We start from the raw sequence: 21,162 nt of genomic DNA, 5'->3' as shown, positions 1-21,162 counted from the left end.
ATTGGTAGGACTTCAGACAACCAAAGATCTAAGAGAATTGAGTAGAATTGTGTGAGAATCAAAGAGATGAACTTTTATGAAAATTACCTTCAATGATATGCAATTCTTGATGTGGCTTGCTCCAAACACGATCTGATCACACTTGAGAAGCTAGCAGGAAGTGATTAGAGTGGTTGCAAGGCTTTAGATCCTGGAGTTCTTGAATCTCCAATAGTTGAGATTCAAACTCAAATTTCAAATTGAAATTTCTCAGGTTTTCCTTTAGAATGAGAGGGTTTCAATGGGGGGCAAAGATGGCGCACAAAGTGTTGTTCAAATGAGCTCAGAGGCCTTCTATTTATAGCCAAAGGGAATGATATTTTCACACTTCAAAAATCTGTCCAAAATTGGCAATGTGAATGGCATGAGTGCATGGGCATGTGCAGGCCCATGATGCAATGCAATAAGGTCCAAAATGATTCCAATTGAGGTCTGAATGAAGCTTGGTGGTAAGGCATTGTGAACTGAAATTTGTGCAATTGATTCTTTCCAATGATGCAGCCCTCTTAAAGCCATGCGTGGACCTAGCAAACCTCATCCAAAATGCATGAACTTGGATTCTTTGGAAAACTGGGATCAAGGGGAACAAGTTTGATGTTAAACACTTTTTCATTTGGAGCTTGGAACATGGAGAATTTTGAGGTGGACATGTTGAAAGTTTTTCTAAGTGTCAAGCCATATATCTCAATATTCCACCTTAATTAACTTTTTATGTGAGCTTAAAATGAGAAAAGTGTCTTCATGTCATTTGGATTTAGAATGATAGAGTTATGCATTTTTGAAGTTGAGAAAAATCACTTGTTCAATGGTATAGGTCAAAAATGACCTATAATGTAACCTCATATCACATGCTCATAAAAGTTGAATTAGCTCTCACTTCAAACATCAAAGTTGAATTAGACATCTTAAATTTGATTTTTGAACATGGAAATATTTCATATCATGAAAAATGAGCAAGTTATGGCCTTGGGAAGTTGACTTTCAAATTAGGGTTTAGACAAAATGACCTATAATGTTTCAACATATAAAATGATTTTCCAAGCAAAACTAGCTCTAGGTCTCAACATGAAAGTTGATTGGAATGTCATTTAGAGTAACCTTTATCTTGGAATCATTTTCATATGGTGAAAATTGTAGGAGATAAGATCTAGGGAGACCCAGTTTTTGATTAGATGAATTCATCTGGCCAACCACCATCAACCAACTTGCCAACCTTTAATTATTTTGACTTTCTTGGATCATGGTAGATCATATATGCATAAGATGATGAATTTTGAAGTGTCCCTTGAGAAATTTTATCAATTGGTGAGATAGCTTGTTGGAGAAGTTACTCAAGATACCTAGTCAAACTAGGGTTTCCAAGGAAACTCACGCTCAAACTCTTGAAGAAAACTTGATCAATATAAGATGTAGAAATCAATGGAACTCATATATGATGCTCATAACCATTATTTTATCAAATCATGGTTGTGCTCTTTTTTCATGAGGGTCTCAAACCCTAGATATGAACTTGATAGATCAATGGAGATCATGCCCTACCTACAAAGGAATTAGGCAAATGCAAAGACATATTTTTGTATTTTGGTTAGTAAATGATGATATACAAGTATGATACAATCACATAGTGCTTGGTGATCTCTCCCAAAACAAACCCAATGAAAGAGGGGTAAGGAGAATGCCAAGGTATGATCCCAATGCTAATGCTTATGATGAAATTGCATGAAGGATCTTAGGGTCCAAATTGGGGTCTTACAACTGCCCCTATTTAAGGACATTCTAACTGAGGAGGCGAAGGTTACAATCTTCATGTCGACACAGTAGAATGGGCTTAAATAACAACATATAGAAACAAATTTTGGTCCCTAAGATACCTCATGATGCATATGGTATGAATGCAAAAGTAAATTCTTTGTGGGGAAATATTTCCACAAAGGAAAATAAATAAGAGACCGAAAGTCCGAAGGAGTATAATACATTCCGTAAGGAACATTCAATGGGGAGACAGAGACTCTGGGGGATAAAGGAGTTATGCGTAGGCCAGGCTATGACTTAAAACTACTAGGGGACTAGAGGAATTCCATACAAAATGGAAAGACTCAGCCGGGGAAACAACAACATCTGCATGGGATACGAGTGAGTCAAGATAAAAATGAAATACTTGAATCATTCAGGGGAATCGATTTCACTAAGGAAACGCACACTCAACTCAACTGGGGAAGCAATAAACTTCAATGCAGGAGGAGCATAAATCTATTATCTACTACCTGTTACTGGGTGAGGAGATAATAAAGATCTGACAGAGAGGACATCCGTCATCGATTAGGATGAACATATCAAGGATGACTCGCTGAGAAAAGCCAGGAGAAAGTATGCATTACCGGTTACTGGGTAAGAATAACCTTGCCGAGGAAAACCGTAGAAAATAGGATTTACAACTACCAGTTACTGGGCAGAAGACCAAAGGTGAGAATATCCGTTATCGGTTAGGATGACCATATCAAGGATAAACTAAACAGGGAAGAGAATCTGTCATCGGTTAAAATGGACATATCAAGGATAGATTTGCCTGGGATTGTCAAGGAGGATACCCATCATCGGTTAAGATGAACATATCAAGGATAAACCAACTGAACAAAAAGTATGAATTACATCTATCGAATGTTGGATAGAAGACCATCAAAGAGAAAATCCGTCACCGGTTAGGATGAACATATCAAGGATAGACTCTATGAGGGGAGAAAATAGGAATTACATCTATCAGTTACTGGATAGAATACCATCGAAGAGAAAATCTATCACCGGTTAGGATGAACATATCAAGGATAGACTCTGCGGGAAAAAGTAGGGTTTACAACTACCGGTTACTGGGTAGAATACCAAAAAGAGAAGGAAACCCGTCATCGGTTAGGATGAACATATCAAGGATTAACTCTCTAGGGAACACAATAGGGATTACAACTACCTTCTTACTAGGTAGAACACCAATGATGAGAATATCCGTCATCAGTTAGGATGAACATATCAAGGATAGACTCATGCAGGGGAGAGAAAGATATCCGTCACTGGTTAGGGTGAACATATCAAGGATATACATCCTAGGGAGTCAGAAACAAATGAATCTATCGGGGACTCCACTGCTGGGAAAACTGGGATACTTTTGTCGGGTATTGGGCAAGAAGTAACAAACTGCAAACTAAGAATAATATTATCAGTTACTGGGTAACAAGCTCTTAGGAGACTCAAAGCATCTATCTAGGTAAGAGCTAGAAAGAGACAATCAATCAAGACTCGACCCAATGAGGACATAACTCAAGGGGAGAGATTCCATCCAGATAATCAACTAGGAAGGAAATTGAAGTAATAATCATTCACGAGGAACAACTCAGTGGGGAAGAGGAGAAAGGTTTAAGTCTTTCTGCCTAAGGGGCTGACACTCTGCAATTGAGGAAGGACAGACACCGAACTTGTATGGGGATAAAGTACCGCCATACAGAGAATGAGAATCTCAAATCGACAAATCAATCAAATATGATGGTGCCAATATACAAATTATGAAATTATATGAATGTATATGTATATATATGTATATGATGATTATGCTGACAAAACAATCACGAAGGATACAAAGGTGTGTAAGACCCCAATTTTGACCCTAAGATCCCTCATGCAATTCCATCATATGCATTTGCATTGGGATCATACCTTTGCATCCTCCTTCCCCCTTTTTCATTGGGTTTTTTTTGGGAGAGATCACCAAGCAGTATGTGATTGTATCATACTTGTATTTTATCATTTCACTAACCAAAATCCCAAAAGTATGTCTTTGCATTTGCCTAACTCTTTTGTAGGAGGGCATGATCTCCATTGATCTATCAAGTTCACATCTAGGGTTCGAGACCCTCATGACAAAGAGCACAACCATGTATTGATTCAAGGATGGTCATAAACATCATATATGCGGGTGATTTGCCTTGGAAACCCTAGTTTAACTAGGTATCTTGAGTAACTTCTCCAACAAGCTATCTCACCAATTGATCAAATTTATCAAGGGACACTTCAAAATTCATCATCTTATGCAAATATGATCTACCATGAGCCTATAAAGTCAATAGAGTTGAAGATTAGCAAGTTGGTTGATGGTGGTTGGCCAGATGAATTCATCTGATCAAAATTAGGGATCCCAAGACCCTATCTCCTACTATTTTCACCATATGAAAATTATTCCAAGGGAAAACATACTCTAAATGACATTCCAAACAACATTCATGTTGAGACATAGAGATATTTTTTCTTGGAAAATCATTTTCTATGTTGAAACATTATAGGTCATTTTGTCTAAACCCTAATTTGAAAGCCAACTTCCCAAGGCCATAACTTGCTCAATTTTTATGAGATGAAAGATTTACAATTTTAAAAATCAAATTCAAGAGGTATAATTCAACTTTTATTTTTAGACTGAGAGCTAATTCAAATTTTATGAGCATGTGATATGAGGTTACATTATAGGTCACTTTTGACCTATACCATTGATCAAGTGATTTTTCCAAACTGAAAAAATGCATAACTTTATAATTTCAAATCCAAATGACATGAAATTGGTAACCATTTTGAAGGTGTTTGAGAGATATAAAACTTTGATGAAGACACTTTTCTCATTTGAAGCTCACATAAAAAGTTAAGCAAGGTTGAATATTGAGACATATGGCTTGACACTTAGAAAAAATTTCAATATGTTAAAATTTCCAAACTTCCACCTCAAAATTCTTCAAGTTCCAAGCTCAAAATGGAAAAGTGTTGAACATGAAAGTTGTTCCTCTTGATCTAACCTTTCCAAAAAGTCCAAGTTCATTCATTTTGGACAAGAAATGAATAGGTTGTGCATGGCTTGAACATGGTATCATCATTTGGCAAGATTGAACTTCAAACATCCATGCACATTTACCTAGCATTCTAACATGAATTCAGCCTTGCTTACACTCAATTATGGATCAAATGGAGTGATTTCATGGGCCTGCACATGCCCATGCACTCATGCATCACACATTGCTAATTTTTGAAGTTCACTTCAAGTGTACAAATATCAATTAAATTGGCTATAAATAGAGCTCCATGTGCTCAGAATTTCATACACATCCGCGCCAGCTTTGATCCCAAACCTCTAACCCTCTCATTCCAAAGGATAATCCTGAGAATTTCACTTGAAATTGAGTTTGAATTCTCACTATTTTGAGATTCAAAACTCCAGGGATCCAAGATCTTTTGAGCATTCAATTCTTCTTCTACAAGCATTTGGAGTAAGATCAAGCACGAGCCAAGGCAAGAACAACTGAATCCCGATCTACATTGAAGGTATTTTCCAGAAATTTTAATCTCTTCGATTCTTTCTCAATCTTGCTCAATTCTCTTGATTCTTTGGTTGTCTGAAGTCCTACCAATGTAGGCAAGAAGATTGAGTTGCTTTGAGGCCAAATCGAAGCAACTCAGTTCAGATACCTCAAATTTCAACTCCATGTATCTCTCAATATACTTAGAGTTAGGATAATATGATGTCAGATTCGTGCTCAGTGCCATTTTTACTTTGAAATCATGTCCTCCTTTTTAATTTTGGTGATGGTTATGACTGAACCAGTCCAGCGAGGCTCGCCTGAGAAGGAGACCGGAGTTGTGGCTCTGGTGGTGAGTTGGCATATTCAGAGCCACATGATCCATTTGAAATGAAATAATCTTGTGCGTTGGTTTGAATTACCTTTCCTATGACGCGCTGAATCAGGCGTATCGTGGATTGCGCGCTTGTGACCACTTGATCTGCCACCTCAATTAATGAGGGAGATCAAGTGGTCCATGTTTTTTCTGATCATTTAATTTTTATTTTAATCCTTTTATTTTTATTAATTCATATTAATTTTAATATTGATCCAAAAAATATGGGAATTTCACCAAAAAATTTCAAATAATTTCCTCTTTCATATTCTGAATTAAAATTAATTTTTGGATCATTAATAATATTTTTCATGATTTAGTCGATTTTGCATTTATTTTTAATTGTTTAAAAATACTTTTAAATGTCCAAAAATTATGACATTTTGTCTCCAAGATCCTTTGACCTTGTTTGACCTATGATAAATCTCATGGCCATTTCTTTGGTGTTTTGATGAGGTTTTCGAATTTGGACAAACCATATTTAATTTAAATGCCTTATTTTAGTATCTTTAATTCGAATAAATGCCAAATAAATTTGTTGACCACCTGTGATGACTTGTTTGAGTTTGCTTATTATTGTTGGGCCTTGGTCAAGGTTGATTTGACTTTGTCGAATTAATATCATTGGATTTATGGGTTTGATGGAATGTATATTCCATCTCCCAAAATGAATGAATGATATTAATTTGGTAAAAGTCCTCCTTTGACCAATTTGTGTTTTCACCTATTCCCCTCCCACTTCATCTCATTCCCCTTCTTCATTCATTCATTCCATTTGGCCTATGATATCTCAAAATCCTAAGGCTAGTTGATTGAAAAATTAACATGTGTATGGATGAGATTAGGTCACACCTTTTGCATATTCTTTTTGTGTGTCGTATGTTTCATGAGTATAGTCTATTATACTATGTCTCTAACATGCATTAACACCAAAGTTCTATTGCCCGACCTCAAATAGTTGTGACTTCTACATAAGTTAAATTACGATTGCGTAACATAGCGCTAAATTTGTGACATAAAAGGCATAAGGATTATAGTTAGTGAGATTGTAAGTCTCCCCTCTTTCATGGTATTGTGTGCAAACTTGGCCTATTTTCCTTCCTTTGGAAGATGTCTTGGTTCAAGGATCCATGCTTGTGACAAGTGGGTTTAGTGTTCTCCAAAGAATGTCTTAAAATGAAAAGCAAAAGAAAAACAATACTAACTTCTAACCTATTAACTACTAACTTTTATACATTTGCCATTGTTCATATCATTCTAATTCTTTATGTTAATGCAATTTTCACCTTGTCCACTTGGACCATATTGTGTGATACATTTTGTTTGTTTGTGTGGTCTTTGACCATTAATGTACATAAGAGGAAACATTTTCCCTCCCATTTCCAAGTTGAAGGGCATCCTTGTCATTTCCATCTTTTTACTTGCTTATAAATAGAAACTCAAAGTCACTTTTTCAATCATCCAAACTTAGAGCAGAGGCAAACTTAGAAGCAAACTTTGTTGCACTTAGGCATATATTCAGTATTTTAAAGTGGTAATCACTTCGCATTGGGGTGTTACCACAATTGTGTAATCAAGTTTTATGATCGAGTCTGTAATCGAGTTTGGAGCACTTTGGAAGGAAGTTAATCCTGCCGCCATTTTCATTTCCGCTTTGCAATTTACTCAACCCTCCGATTGGAGCAGGTTTTTTATTACTTCGCCTTTACTTTATTTATTTCACGCACTCGCTTTAATTTATTTATTTCTCGCACTCGCTTTACTTTATTTACTTTCCGCACTCGCACTACTTTTATTTATTTTCCGCACTCGCACTATTTTTATTTAATTTAATTCACTTTTACTTTACCATGTCTAACTAAATTTATAAGGTTAGAATGTAAGGATCGTAATTGAACCGATAATCCATACAATTGTTCGTAGAAACACTTAAGGGCTATTTTAACTTTCAACTTAAGTTTTCCCGCACTTAATTTCCGATGGGTAAGATCGAAAGCCGTCCAACGTCTATTTAAACTTAATTATTTTTAACTATTTCAAAAACAACGAAAGCGCTTTGTTTAGTTCATTAGGAATCTTAATTTAAGAAGAAAAGAGATTTTAAAACTATTTTCGGACGCGTTTATAAGTTTAGAGTTTGGTTCGTTAGAACCTCTTTTGGTTACGAAATCCACGTTATAATACTTTTCAACTTAGTCAAGATACTATTTTTCTTAAAAATAGGTTTACTACTCTAACGCAATGCACGCCTTTTTATAAGTGACAATAAGAGGGTTTGATTAGGGAGTACAACTTGGTTCTGAATACGCGAAAGCGACAGTTCCTGTTAAATTAGTTCTTTCCAAAGTAGGAAACACTGCCCATAAGTAGTTCTATTAGCAAGTACTTGGATTATTAATTGATTACATGAATTACATTCGACCCTGTCTCTATCTATTAAACTTTATTCAACACTTTACTTTTCATTGCACAGTCTAAAAACACTTATTTTAATCGCCTTGGATAAACACCATAACAACAAATAACGATAGATTGACACTTGGTCTCTGTGGATTTGACAATCTTTTATATTACTCTAACGCGTTCGTACACTTGCGAAAAGCACGCATCAAGTTTTTGGCACCGTTGCCGGGGACCAATTTCGTCAAATTTCGTACATTGTTGTTATATCGTTTAGACTTAGGTTATTTCCCGCCGGTCAATGTGAAGTACTCGAGGCACCGGAAGTTTAAGCTTAGTATACCCTCGGGCAGAACCTGAACGTTACGCTCGCGCACGTTTATTCTTTCATAGAATTAACAGAGCTATGGCCGAAGATCAAAACCAAAGACCTCTTAAGGATTTCGCTCAACCATCCAATGAAGAACCTAGTTCTAGTATACTAAACGCAACCATCCCAGCTAATAATTTCGAACTTAAACCATCCATGTTGCAACTAGTGCAACAAAGACAATTCACAGGTCTCGCTACTTAGAACCCAAACCAAATATTTAAAAATATTTCTTCAATTAGCAGACACTTTTAAAACCAATGGAGCTTCTCCTGAGGCACTTCCACCTTCTTTCCAACAACTGATTCTTCCTTATCCTTTGGGAACACCGGCCTAAACACTTGACCACTATGGGTCACCTTGGTAACATCAATAATGCTCACCACAGATCTAGTCATAGGCAACGGGACCTCTTGACCACCTTCTATCATTGTAGCATTATACTGATATGGCACAGCTTTATCAGATGAATACGGGACTGGGCCCGCTAACCGTATAACCAACGACGATACTGATCTATTGCTGACATTGTTACTACTGATGTTGTCGTACTGAATTACCAGTCTCTATGGCTGCTTGAAAATGGGAACTATGACATTTACATCGCCATCTACATGATGGGTTTGAACAATCTGAATCATGCCTTCGTCCATCAGTCGCTGGATGTCTCTTTTCACAACTTCGGAACCCCTCGGGTTAACACCACAGATAACACAACTGTCATGGTCGTGTTCACAATCACTTACCAAACAAACATCCCTATGCATCTGCATCAAGGATCTCCGGATAAAACGCACCTCAAAAACCTTAAATTCACCAGGAGAACCATCCACCATATTCACAAAAGAGTTCCCATGAACGGGTAACGAATTTGCTTTCACATTCGGCGCACGGTCCTCGAAGGACACCATTCCATTCTTCATCAGCTTTTGAACCTCATACTTGACTGGATAGCGATTCTCTATATCATGTCTAGGTGCTCCTTGATGAAAATCACAACGGAGCTCAGGCTTGTACCATCATGGAAGTGGTTCTGGAATTTGTGGCGGATTCCTCGGTTGGATTAAGTTCTTGAGAACTATAGAGGGATACAATTCTGCATAAGACATAGGAATTGGGTCAAAATAGACATTCTTCCTCTCAAAGTTTTCTTGATGATGATTGTTGTTGGTATTGCTGTTGTTGTAGGTGTTTGTTCTTTGTTGCGGTTGTTGTTGTTGATGTTGTGGTTGTTTAAATGGTGTTGATTATTGATTAGAAAATACAGGGATAACTAAAGATACTTGATGATGATGTTGATGGGAAAGGGGATTCCTTCTGATCTTAGGCCTTCTCTGTCTCCGACTGATTATTGCATTTGCTTCATAGTCCTTTTTCTTCCCAAAATTGCTGCCTGATAACACTGAAATTCACCGTATTTTCGACTCCGATTTCACATGCATTTTAGTTGTTTTATTGTGTTATTACTATGTTTTCCTTTATTTTCAGGTTTTTACTTTAATCGGAGCCCCGATCGAGAAAAGGAGTGAAAAAGAGCTAAAAACCCTAAAATTCAGCATTTTTGTACTTATGACTTCCACCATAGCTGGCGCCATAGACCCTGCCATGACGTGCCCCAGCTCAACTTCCCTCAACTGCCACGTTCCCCACTACTTCCACTAAGGCGCCTCATATTGGCCTTGTGGCGGGCGCCATGGCCTTGTGGCGGGCGCCACAAGAGGAAACGTTTTCCCTCCCATTTCCAAGTTGAAGGGCATCCTTGTCATTTCCATCTTTTTACTTACTTATAAATAGAAACTCAAAGTCACTTTTTCAATCATCCAAACTTAGAGCAGAGGCAAACTTAGAAGCAAACTTTGTTGCACATAGGCATATATTCAATATTTTAAAGTGGTAATCACTTCGCATTGGGGTGTTACCACAATTGTGTAATCAAGTTTTATGATCGAGTCTGTAATCGAGTTTGGAGCACTTTGGAAGGAAGTTAATCCTGCCGCCATTTTCATTTCCGCTTTGCAATTTACTCAACCCTCCGATTGGAGCAGGTTTTTTATTACTTCGCCTTTACTTTATTTATTTCACACACTCGCTTTAATTTATTTATTTCTCGCACTCGCTTTACTTTATTTACTTTCCGCACTCGCACTACTTTTATTTATTTTCCGCACTCGCACTATTTTTATTTAAATTAATTCACTTTTACTTTACCATGTCTAACTAAATTTATAAGGTTAGAATGTAAGGATCGTAATTGAACCGATAATCCATACAATTGTTCGTAGAAACACTTAAGGGCTATTTTAACTTTCAACTTAAGTTTTCCCGCACTTAATTTCCGATGGGTAAGATCGAAAGCCGTCCAACGTCTATTTAAACTTAATTATTTTTAACTATTTCAAAAACAACGAAAGCGCTTTGTTTAGTTCATTAGGAATCTTAATTTAAGAAGAAAAGAGATTTTAAAACTATTTTCGGACGCGTTTATAAGTTTAGAGTTTGGTTCGTTAGAACCTCTTTTGGTTACGAAATCCACGTTATAATACTTTTCAACTTAGTCAAGATACTATTTTTCTTAAAAATAGGTTTACTACTCTAACGCAATGCACGCCTTTTTATAAGTGACAATAAGAGGGTTTGATTAGGGAGTACAACTTGGTTCTGAATACGCGAAAGCGACAGTTCCTGTTAAATTAGTTCTTTCCAAAGTAGGAAACACTGCCCATAAGTAGTTCTATTAGCAAGTACTTGGATTATTAATTGATTACATGAATTACATTCGACCCTGTCTCTATCTATTAAACTTTATTCAACACTTTACTTTTCATTGCACAGTCTAAAAACACTTATTTTAATCGCCTTGGATAAACACCATAACAACAAATAACGATAGATTGACACTTGGTCTCTGTGGATTTAACAATCTTTTATATTACTCTAACGCGTTCGTACACTTGCGAAAAGCACGCATCAAGTTTTTGGCACCGTTGCCGGGGACCAATTTCGTCAAATTTCGTACATTGTTGTTATATCGTTTAGACTTAGGTTATTTCCCGCCGGTCAATGTGAAGTACTCGAGGCACCGGAAGTTTAAGCTTAGTATACCCTCGGGCAGAACCTGAACGTTACGCTCGCGCACGTTTATTCTTTCATAGAATTAACAGAGCTATGGCCGAAGATCAAAACCAAAGACCTCTTAAGGATTTCGCTCAACCATCCAATGAAGAACCTAGTTCTAGTATACTAAACGCAACCATCCCAGCTAATAATTTCGAACTTAAACCATCCATGTTGCAACTAGTGCAACAAAGACAATTCGCAGGTCTCGCTACTTAGAACCCAAACCAAATATTTAAAAATATTTCTTCAATTAGCAGACACTTTTAAAACCAATGGAGCTTCTCCTGAGGCACTTCCACCTTCTTTCCAACAACTGATTCTTCCTTATCCTTTGGGAACACCGGCCTAAACACTTGACCACTATGGGTCACCTTGGTAACATCAATAATGCTCACCACAGATCTAGTCATAGGCAACGGGACCTCTTGACCACCTTCTATCATTGTAGCATTATACTGATATGGCACAGCTTTATCAGATGAATACGGGACTGGGCCCGCTAACCGTATAACCAACGACGATACTGATCTATTGCTGACATTGTTACTACTGATGTTGTCGTACTGAATTACCAGTCTCTATGGCTGCTTGAAAATGGGAACTATGACATTTACATCGCCATCTACATGATGGGTTTGAACAATCTGAATCATGCCTTCGTCCATCAGTCGCTGGATGTCTCTTTTCACAACTTCGGAACCCCTCGGGTTAACACCACAGATAACACAACTGTCATGGTCGTGTTCACAATCACTTACCAAACAAACATCCCTATGCATCTGCATCAAGGATCTCCGGATAAAACGCACCTCAAAAACCTTAAATTCACCAGGAGAACCATCCACCATATTCACAAAAGAGTTCCCATGAACGGGTAACGAATTTGCTTTCACATTCGGCGCACGGTCCTCGAAGGACACCATTCCATTCTTCATCAGCTTTTGAACCTCATACTTGACTGGATAGCGATTCTCTATATCATGTCTAGGTGCTCCTTGATGAAAATCACAACGGAGCTCAGGCTTGTACCATCATGGAAGTGGTTCTGGAATTTGTGGCGGATTCCTCGGTTGGATTAAGTTCTTGAGAACTATAGAGGGATACAATTCTGCATAAGACATAGGAATTGGGTCAAAATAGACATTCTTCCTCTCAAAGTTTTCTTGATGATGATTGTTGTTGGTATTGCTGTTGTTGTAGGTGTTTGTTCTTTGTTGCGGTTGTTGTTGTTGATGTTGTGGTTGTTTAAATGGTGTTGATTATTGATTAGAAAATACAGGGATAACTAAAGATACTTGATGATGATGTTGATGGGAAAGGGGATTCCTTCTGATCTTAGGCCTTCTCTGTCTCCGACTGATTATTGCATTTGCTTCATAGTCCTTTTTCTTCCCAAAATTGCTGCCTGATAACACTGAAATTCACCGTATTTTCGACTCCGATTTCACATGCATTTTAGTTGTTTTATTGTGTTATTACTATGTTTTCCTTTATTTTCAGGTTTTTACTTTAATCGGAGCCCCGATCGAGAAAAGGAGTGAAAAAGAGCTAAAAACCCTAAAATTCAGCATTTTTGTACTTATGACTTCCACCATAGCTGGCGCCATAGACCCTGCCATGACGTGCCCCAGCTCAACTTCCCTCAACTGCCACGTTCCCCACTACTTCCACTAAGGCGCCTCATATTGGCCTTGTGGCGGGCGCCATGGCCTTGTGGCGGGCGCCACAAGAGGAAACGTTTTCCCTCCCATTTCCAAGTTGAAGGGCATCCTTGTCATTTCCATCTTTTTACTTACTTATAAATAGAAACTCAAAGTCACTTTTTCAATCATCCAAACTTAGAGCAGAGGCAAACTTAGAAGCAAACTTTGTTGCACATAGGCATATATTCAATATTTTAAAGTGGTAATCACTTCGCATTGGGGTGTTACCACAATTGTGTAATCAAGTTTTATGATCGAGTCTGTAATCGAGTTTGGAGCACTTTGGAAGGAAGTTAATCCTGCCGCCATTTTCATTTCCGCTTTGCAATTTACTCAACCCTCCGATTGGAGCAGGTTTTTTATTACTTCGCCTTTACTTTATTTATTTCACACACTCGCTTTAATTTATTTATTTCTCGCACTCGCTTTACTTTATTTACTTTCCGCACTCGCACTACTTTTATTTATTTTCCGCACTCGCACTATTTTTATTTAAATTAATTCACTTTTACTTTACCATGTCTAACTAAATTTATAAGGTTAGAATGTAAGGATCGTAATTGAACCGATAATCCATACAATTGTTCGTAGAAACACTTAAGGGCTATTTTAACTTTCAACTTAAGTTTTCCCGCACTTAATTTCCGATGGGTAAGATCGAAAGCCGTCCAACGTCTATTTAAACTTAATTATTTTTAACTATTTCAAAAACAACGAAAGCGCTTTGTTTAGTTCATTAGGAATCTTAATTTAAGAAGAAAAGAGATTTTAAAACTATTTTCGGACGCGTTTATAAGTTTAGAGTTTGGTTCGTTAGAACCTCTTTTGGTTACGAAATCCACGTTATAATACTTTTCAACTTAGTCAAGATACTATTTTTCTTAAAAATAGGTTTACTACTCTAACGCAATGCACGCCTTTTTATAAGTGACAATAAGAGGGTTTGATTAGGGAGTACAACTTGGTTCTGAATACGCGAAAGCGACAGTTCCTGTTAAATTAGTTCTTTCCAAAGTAGGAAACACTGCCCATAAGTAGTTCTATTAGCAAGTACTTGGATTATTAATTGATTACATGAATTACATTCGACCCTGTCTCTATCTATTAAACTTTATTCAACACTTTACTTTTCATTGCACAGTCTAAAAACACTTATTTTAATCGCCTTGGATAAACACCATAACAACAAATAACGATAGATTGACACTTGGTCTCTGTGGATTTAACAATCTTTTATATTACTCTAACGCGTTCGTACACTTGCGAAAAGCACGCATCAAGTTTTTGGCACCGTTGCCGGGGACCAATTTCGTCAAATTTCGTACATTGTTGTTATATCGTTTAGACTTAGGTTATTTCCCGCCGGTCAATGCGAAGTACTCGCAGCACCGGAAGTTTAAGCTTAGTATACCCTCGGGCAGAACCTGAACGTTACGCTCGCGCACGTTTATTCTTTCATAGAATTAACAGAGCTATGGCCGAAGATCAAAACCAAAGACCTCTTAAGGATTTCGCTCAACCATCCAATGAAGAACCTAGTTCTAGTATACTAAACGCAACCATCCCAGCTAATAATTTCGAACTTAAACCATCCATGTTGCAACTAGTGCAACAAAGACAATTCGCAGGTCTCGCTACTTAGAACCCAAACCAAATATTTAAAAATATTTCTTCAATTAGCAGACACTTTTAAAACCAATGGAGCTTCTCCTGAGGCAATACATTTAAGATTATTTCCTTTTTCCCTCAGAGATAAACCTCTATCATGGTTAGATTCCCTTCCACCTAATTCCATTACGACTTGGGATAACCTTAGAAGAGTATTCCTTGCTAGATATTTTCCCCCAAGTAAGACCGCCGTTCTTCGAAACCATATAACTAGATTTACCCAAAACCAAGGAGAATCGCTGTTCGAAGCTTGGGAGAGATATAAAGAGTTGTTACCAGCATGCCTACATCATGGTTTAGAAAATTGGTTAATCATTCAAACCTTCTATAATGGACTTCACTACAACACTAAGATGACCATCGACGCTGTCGCAGGCGGTGCTCTGATGAATAAACCTTACCCTGAAGCTAGTGCCCTCATTGAAGATATGGCTCAAAACCATCAATCATGGGGATTCGAACGAGCGACAGTTGAGAAGAAGGAAGCCCAAGGAGGAGTGCATGAACTAAGCTCTATAGACATGATGCAAGCTAAAATGGACGCATTAGCCCTTAAGGTCGAGCATACGTGCATAAACCTGAATACTATAGCCGCAGTCTCGTCGAATTGTGAGATATGTGGAACCAAAGGACACCAATCTGCAAAATGCAGTCTATTAAACGAAACCCACTCTGATCAAGTGAACTACACCTAAGGGAACCCATAGTCGAATACCTATAACCCTAGATGGAGGAATCACCCGAACTTCTCCTATAAAAACAATAACCCAATCCAAAATAATGCACCTCCGAGACCTAGTTATCAAGCCCCAAGATCAAATCAACCTATGCAACCTGTGCCACCAAAGCCGAGCCTTGAGAAAATTATGGAAAATTTTATCACCGCTCAAACCCAACAAAACAAGGAGTTCATGAACCAAAACATTCATGTTAACGAATTGATTGCTCAGTTAGGAACCAAGGTTGACCAAATAGTTACTCATACTAAGATGATTGAAACCCAGATCTCTCAGGTAGCTTTAAACCAAGCCCCTCAAACCACACCTGGAGGACAATTCCCTAAACAACCTCAACAGAATCCGAGAGGACAAGCCAATGCCATTACCCTACGAAGTGGGAACGCTTATGATGAGCCACCAAACCCAAGATTGAGTGAATCTAAAACTTCTAAGGAATATACCAAGCCCCCGGACAAAGTAAAGGAACCAGAGGAATCTAAAAACCAAGAAGGTCAAGAGAAAGGAGAAGAACCTAAAGATAAAACTTACGTACCACCCCCGCCATATAAACCACCTATACCATATCCGCAAAGACTCAAACAAACCCAGATAAATAACCAGTATAAAAAATTTATTAAAGTTATAGAAAAACTTCTTGTAGAAATCCCTTTCACAGAAGCCATCACCCAAATACCTTCTTATGCAAAGTTTCTCAAAGACATCCTTACCAACAAACGTAGACTTGACGATCCAAAGCCTTTGGAATGTAATGCTATTTCCGAGGACAAATTAGCAAAGAAAGATAAAGATCCTAGAAATTTCTCCATTCCTTGTCTTTTGGGGAGTCATGTCATCGAAAATGATTTTCTAGACTGAGGAGCTAGTCTGAGCTTAATGCCTTTAGCAGTTTGTGAGAGGTTAAACTTAGGAGAATTACAGCCCACTAAGATGTCACTTTAGTTAGCCGATAGATCTGTCAAGTATCCGATAGGCATTTTAGAAGATGTCCCTGTTAGGATAGGTCAGTTATTTATCCCTACTGATTTCGTTGTCATGGACATCAAAGAGGACAATGATATACCAATCCTTCTAGGTAGACCATTCTTATCGACTGCAGGAGCCATAATAGATGTCAAGAGAGGAAAGTTGACCTTTGAGGTAGGTGACGAGAAAATAGAATTTATACTTTCGAAATTTCTTATGGCACCTGTGATGGGAGACGCGTGTTATGCCTTAGATATCATTGATAAATGTGTTAGAGAATTGGAACAAGAAGAAATTATAAAAACAATTAAGTTACCATCAACTCCCATAATGGAAGATGATGACTTTAAGAAACCCTACATCGATGATAACCTTTACGAATGTTTATCCCTTACCCCAGATCCTATGCCTTACCCTAAGAAACCAACCTTAGAACTTAAGGAACTGCCTAAGAACCTGAGATATGAGTTCCTCGATGAAGAGATGAACCTTCCAGTCATAGTCCGTGCTACCTTGAGACAAGAGGAAACAAACCAACTTTTAGACGTTTTACGAAGATATCCCTCAGCTTTAGGATATAATATCTCTGACCTGAAAGGTATAAGCCCATTCGTATGCATGCATCAGATTTCACTCGAAAAAGATTCAAAACCCTCCAGAGAACATCAAAGAAGAATAAACCCTATAATGAGTGATGTTGTTAAAAAGGAAGTTCTTAAGTTACTTGAGGCAGGTATAATCTACCAGATCTCGGATAGTAAGTGGGTGAGCCCTGTGCATGTAGTACCTAAAAAGGGAGGCATCACAGTCGTGCAAAACGATAAAGGAGAACATGTAGCAAAACGTTTAGAAGGAGGATGGCGGATATGTATAAATTATAGAAAATTAAATAAAGCAACCAGGAAGGATCATTTCCCTTTACCATTTATAGACCAGATGTTGGAGCCTCTGGTCAGACACTCTTACTTCTGCTATCTAGATGGATACTACGAATTCTTCCAAATACCTATCCACCCCGAAGATCAAGAAAAAACTACCTTTACATGCCCTTATGGAACTTTTGCCTACAGACGAATGCCATTCGGCCTCAGTAATGCCCCAGCCACTTTCCAACGCTGCATGATGTCAATCTTTGCAGATTACCTAGATGGTATCATGGAAGTGTTTATGGATGATTTCTCGGTTTGCGGATTTGATTTCCACAATTGCCTTGCTAACCTTGAGAAAATCCTGGAGAGATGCGTGGAGGTGAACCTCGTGCGAAACTGGAAAAAGTGTCATTTCATGGTGACCGAAGGAATAGTTTTAGGACATATAGTTTTCGAAAAAGGTATAGAGCTAGATAGAGCTAAAATAGAAGTTATAGAAAACCTAAAACCCCCTAAAACTATCAGAGAAGTCCGAAGCTTTCTTGGACACGCTGGATTCTATCGGCGTTTTATCAAGGACTTCTCCAAAATAACTAAACCTTTAACTGGACTTTTAATGAAAGCTGCTGAATTCATTTTCGATGAAAAATGTAATGACACATTTAATATTTTAAAGCAAGCATTAATCTCTGCACCTATTATGAAACCGCCTGATTGGTCGGAACCTTTTGAGATAATGTGCGATGCTAGTGATTATGCAGTTGGAGCAGTTCTAGGACAAAGGAAAGAAAAAAAATTACATGCAACTTATTATGCCAGTAGAACCCTAGATGCTACCCAACTTAACTACGCAACAACTGAAAAGGAATTACTCGCTGTAGTTTTCGCTATAGACAAATTTAGATCCTATCTAGTAGGAGCAAAAATTATAGTTTATATTGATCATGCTGTCATTCGTTACTTATTAAGTAAAAAAGATGCCAAACCCAGGTTACTCCGATGGATTCTATTGCTACAAGAGTTTGATTTAGATATAAGAGGTAAAAAAGGCACTGAAAATGTAGTAGCCGATCACCTTTCTAGGCTAGAACATCTAAAACCAGAACTAGTACCCATAAATGATGATTTCGCCTATGATAGACTGATAGCTAGAGTAGAAACCATTGAAGACGATAACCTAAGCACTGATGAGCACTCCCAAAATTCCTTAGCAATAAGTAACGTACCCTGGTATGCAGACTTCGTTAATTACCTAGCTGCTGATATAGTACCCCCTGATCTTGACTACCACCGCAAGAAGAAATTCTTCCACGATGTGAGAAACTTCTAATGGGACGAACCGCTCCTTTTCAAAAGGGGTAAAGATGCCATTTTTCGCCGTTGCGTTCCGGAAGAAGAGGTAAATAGTATTATCAAGCATTGTCATTCTGCACCTTATGGTGGACATGCAAGCACCTCTAAGACATACGCCAAGATTCTTCAAGCTGGCCTATTCTGGCCTACCATGTGGCGTGATGTCTATGCTTGCATTGTCAAATGTGATAGATGCCAACGCACTAGAAACATATCAAGGCCTGATGAAATGCCTCTAACAAACATTCAGGACGTAGAACTCTTCGACGTATGGGGTATAGATTTCATGGGACCTTTCCCACCATCCTTAGGAAACAGGTATATCTTAGTAGTTATAGACTATGTGTCTAAGTGGATTGAAGCTATAACTGCACCCACAAACGACACTAGGGTAGTAATAAAACTATTTAAAAACTACATATTCCCTAGATTTGGAACACCACGTTTAGTCATAAGCGATGGAGGATCACACTTTATATCAAGGATATTTGACAAACTTTTAAGAAAATATGGAGTTAGGCATAGAGTAGCAACACCATACCATCCACAAACTAGTGGGCAAGTAGAAGTATCTAATAGGTAGATAAAACAAATCCTAGAGAAAACTGTTTCTAATTCTAGGAGAGACTGGTCTCAGAAGCTTCAAGAAGCATTATGGGCCTATAGAATCGCTTTCAAAACCCCTATAGGAACTACTCCTTACCAACTAGTCTATGGAAAATCATGTCACTTACCGTTCGAATTAGAGCATAAGGCCTACTGGGCCATTAAAACTTTGAATTTAGACTACCTAGCCGCTGGAGAAAAGCGTACCTTAGACATTCATAAACTAGAAGAACTTAGGCAATCTGCCTACGAGAATGCAAAAATATACAAAGAAAGAACAAAAGCCTATCACGACAAAAGAATAGTAAAGAAAAACTTCAATATAGGCGATCCTGTTTTCCTTTTCAACTCTAGGTTACGACTCTTCCCTGGAAAGCTATGCTCGAGATGGACTGGCCCTTTTGAAGTATCCAAGATTCTGAGATCCGGAGCCGTAGAAATCAAGAACGAAACTTGTAGTCCATTCATTGTAAATGGACAAAGACTGAAGCTCTACGAAGGAGGAGACATTCCAGCATACTACTCAAGCCACACTCTGATTGATCCACCAATTCCTACTACTACAGGTGTATAAATTCTAATCGTCAAGCTAATGACGTTAAACAAGCGCTGCGTGGGAGGCAACCCATGGTTTTTTTCATTTTACTTTTTCACATTTATTTAATTTAATTTAATTTTATTTTTATTTTTCACCGAGACTAAATATTTGAATGGTTTATATTTTCAGGATCACTTTCCTAACTTCTACAGGATGCAGGATTTCGATGATATGCATGTGGCCTATAGAGATGACGCACAGAGAGAGCGCTACATTGCTTTTTATCAGCGCCCTATGGCGCCCAGACGTTATCCTGATCAGCACTGTATGGAGACACTGGGCATTGAGCTGAGTATCCGATTCCTTAGCCACCAGCTTCACTGGGACGAGTTTGCTGACGATTTAAGTAACACCTACAGGAACCTGACATTGGAGTTCCTAAGTTCATTGGACTATGACCCATACTCTGGACCAGATGGGTATGCTGCTTTCAGGCTCTTTGGAGTTGAGTACTCTTTCAGCCAGAAAGAGTTCGGTGACCTATTGGGTTTCCAGACCACTCCAGATGCTATCCCGGAGACACCTATGGGGTATTTTCTGGGTAAGGAGGTGGAAAAGTTTTGGAGTGATATATCAGGTGGCGGAAGCCAAGATCCATCTACGCAGATGTCTCATGTCATACATAACCCCGCCTTTAGATATTTCCAGATGATATTGGCACATTCCTTCCTAGGAAGACCGGATACAGAGACATTACTGAGTGAAGAGGAGATCTTCCTACTATTTTGTGCATCCCAGTCTCGCCCAGTAGCATGTGGGAACTTTCTATTATGTGGCCTCAGCGGTGTGTCCAGATCGACCAAAGGGGTCATCCATGTGGGCGGGATCATCACGCAGATTGCTGTCGCTTTAGGTCTATCTCGCAAGTTGTTACATCTCTGGACCTACTGTGGGTACACTACCATGGACATCGACTTCTGTTTGACTAGAGGGTTGATGAGGAGAGCCTTTTTCCACCCATATCAGGTCCGATTGCTAGTCGACAGGGAGGATATTCATTATTTCACACTGCCAGATCCTATGATGACCAGTGTGC

At 38.3% G+C, this 21,162-nt stretch overlaps 1 non-coding gene across 1 annotated transcript; it reads right to left on the bottom strand.

The window, feature by feature from the left end:
• Positions 1 to 15,188: 15,188 nt before the first annotated feature.
• On the bottom strand, positions 15,189 to 15,295 carry LOC127089380 (small nucleolar RNA R71). Its single transcript, XR_007790986.1, has one exon. It is a non-coding gene; the product is annotated as a small nucleolar RNA R71 (small nucleolar RNA).
• Between the last annotated feature and the right edge of the window lie 5,867 nt (positions 15,296 to 21,162).

The sequence above is a fragment of the Lathyrus oleraceus genome, chromosome 5 (genome assembly GCF_024323335.1).
Source record: "Lathyrus oleraceus cultivar Zhongwan6 chromosome 5, CAAS_Psat_ZW6_1.0, whole genome shotgun sequence".
Lineage (NCBI taxonomy): Eukaryota > Viridiplantae > Streptophyta > Magnoliopsida > Fabales > Fabaceae > Lathyrus > Lathyrus oleraceus.
The sequence above is the reverse complement of the archived record's forward strand: the minus strand, read 5'-3'. Positions and strand labels throughout refer to the sequence as shown.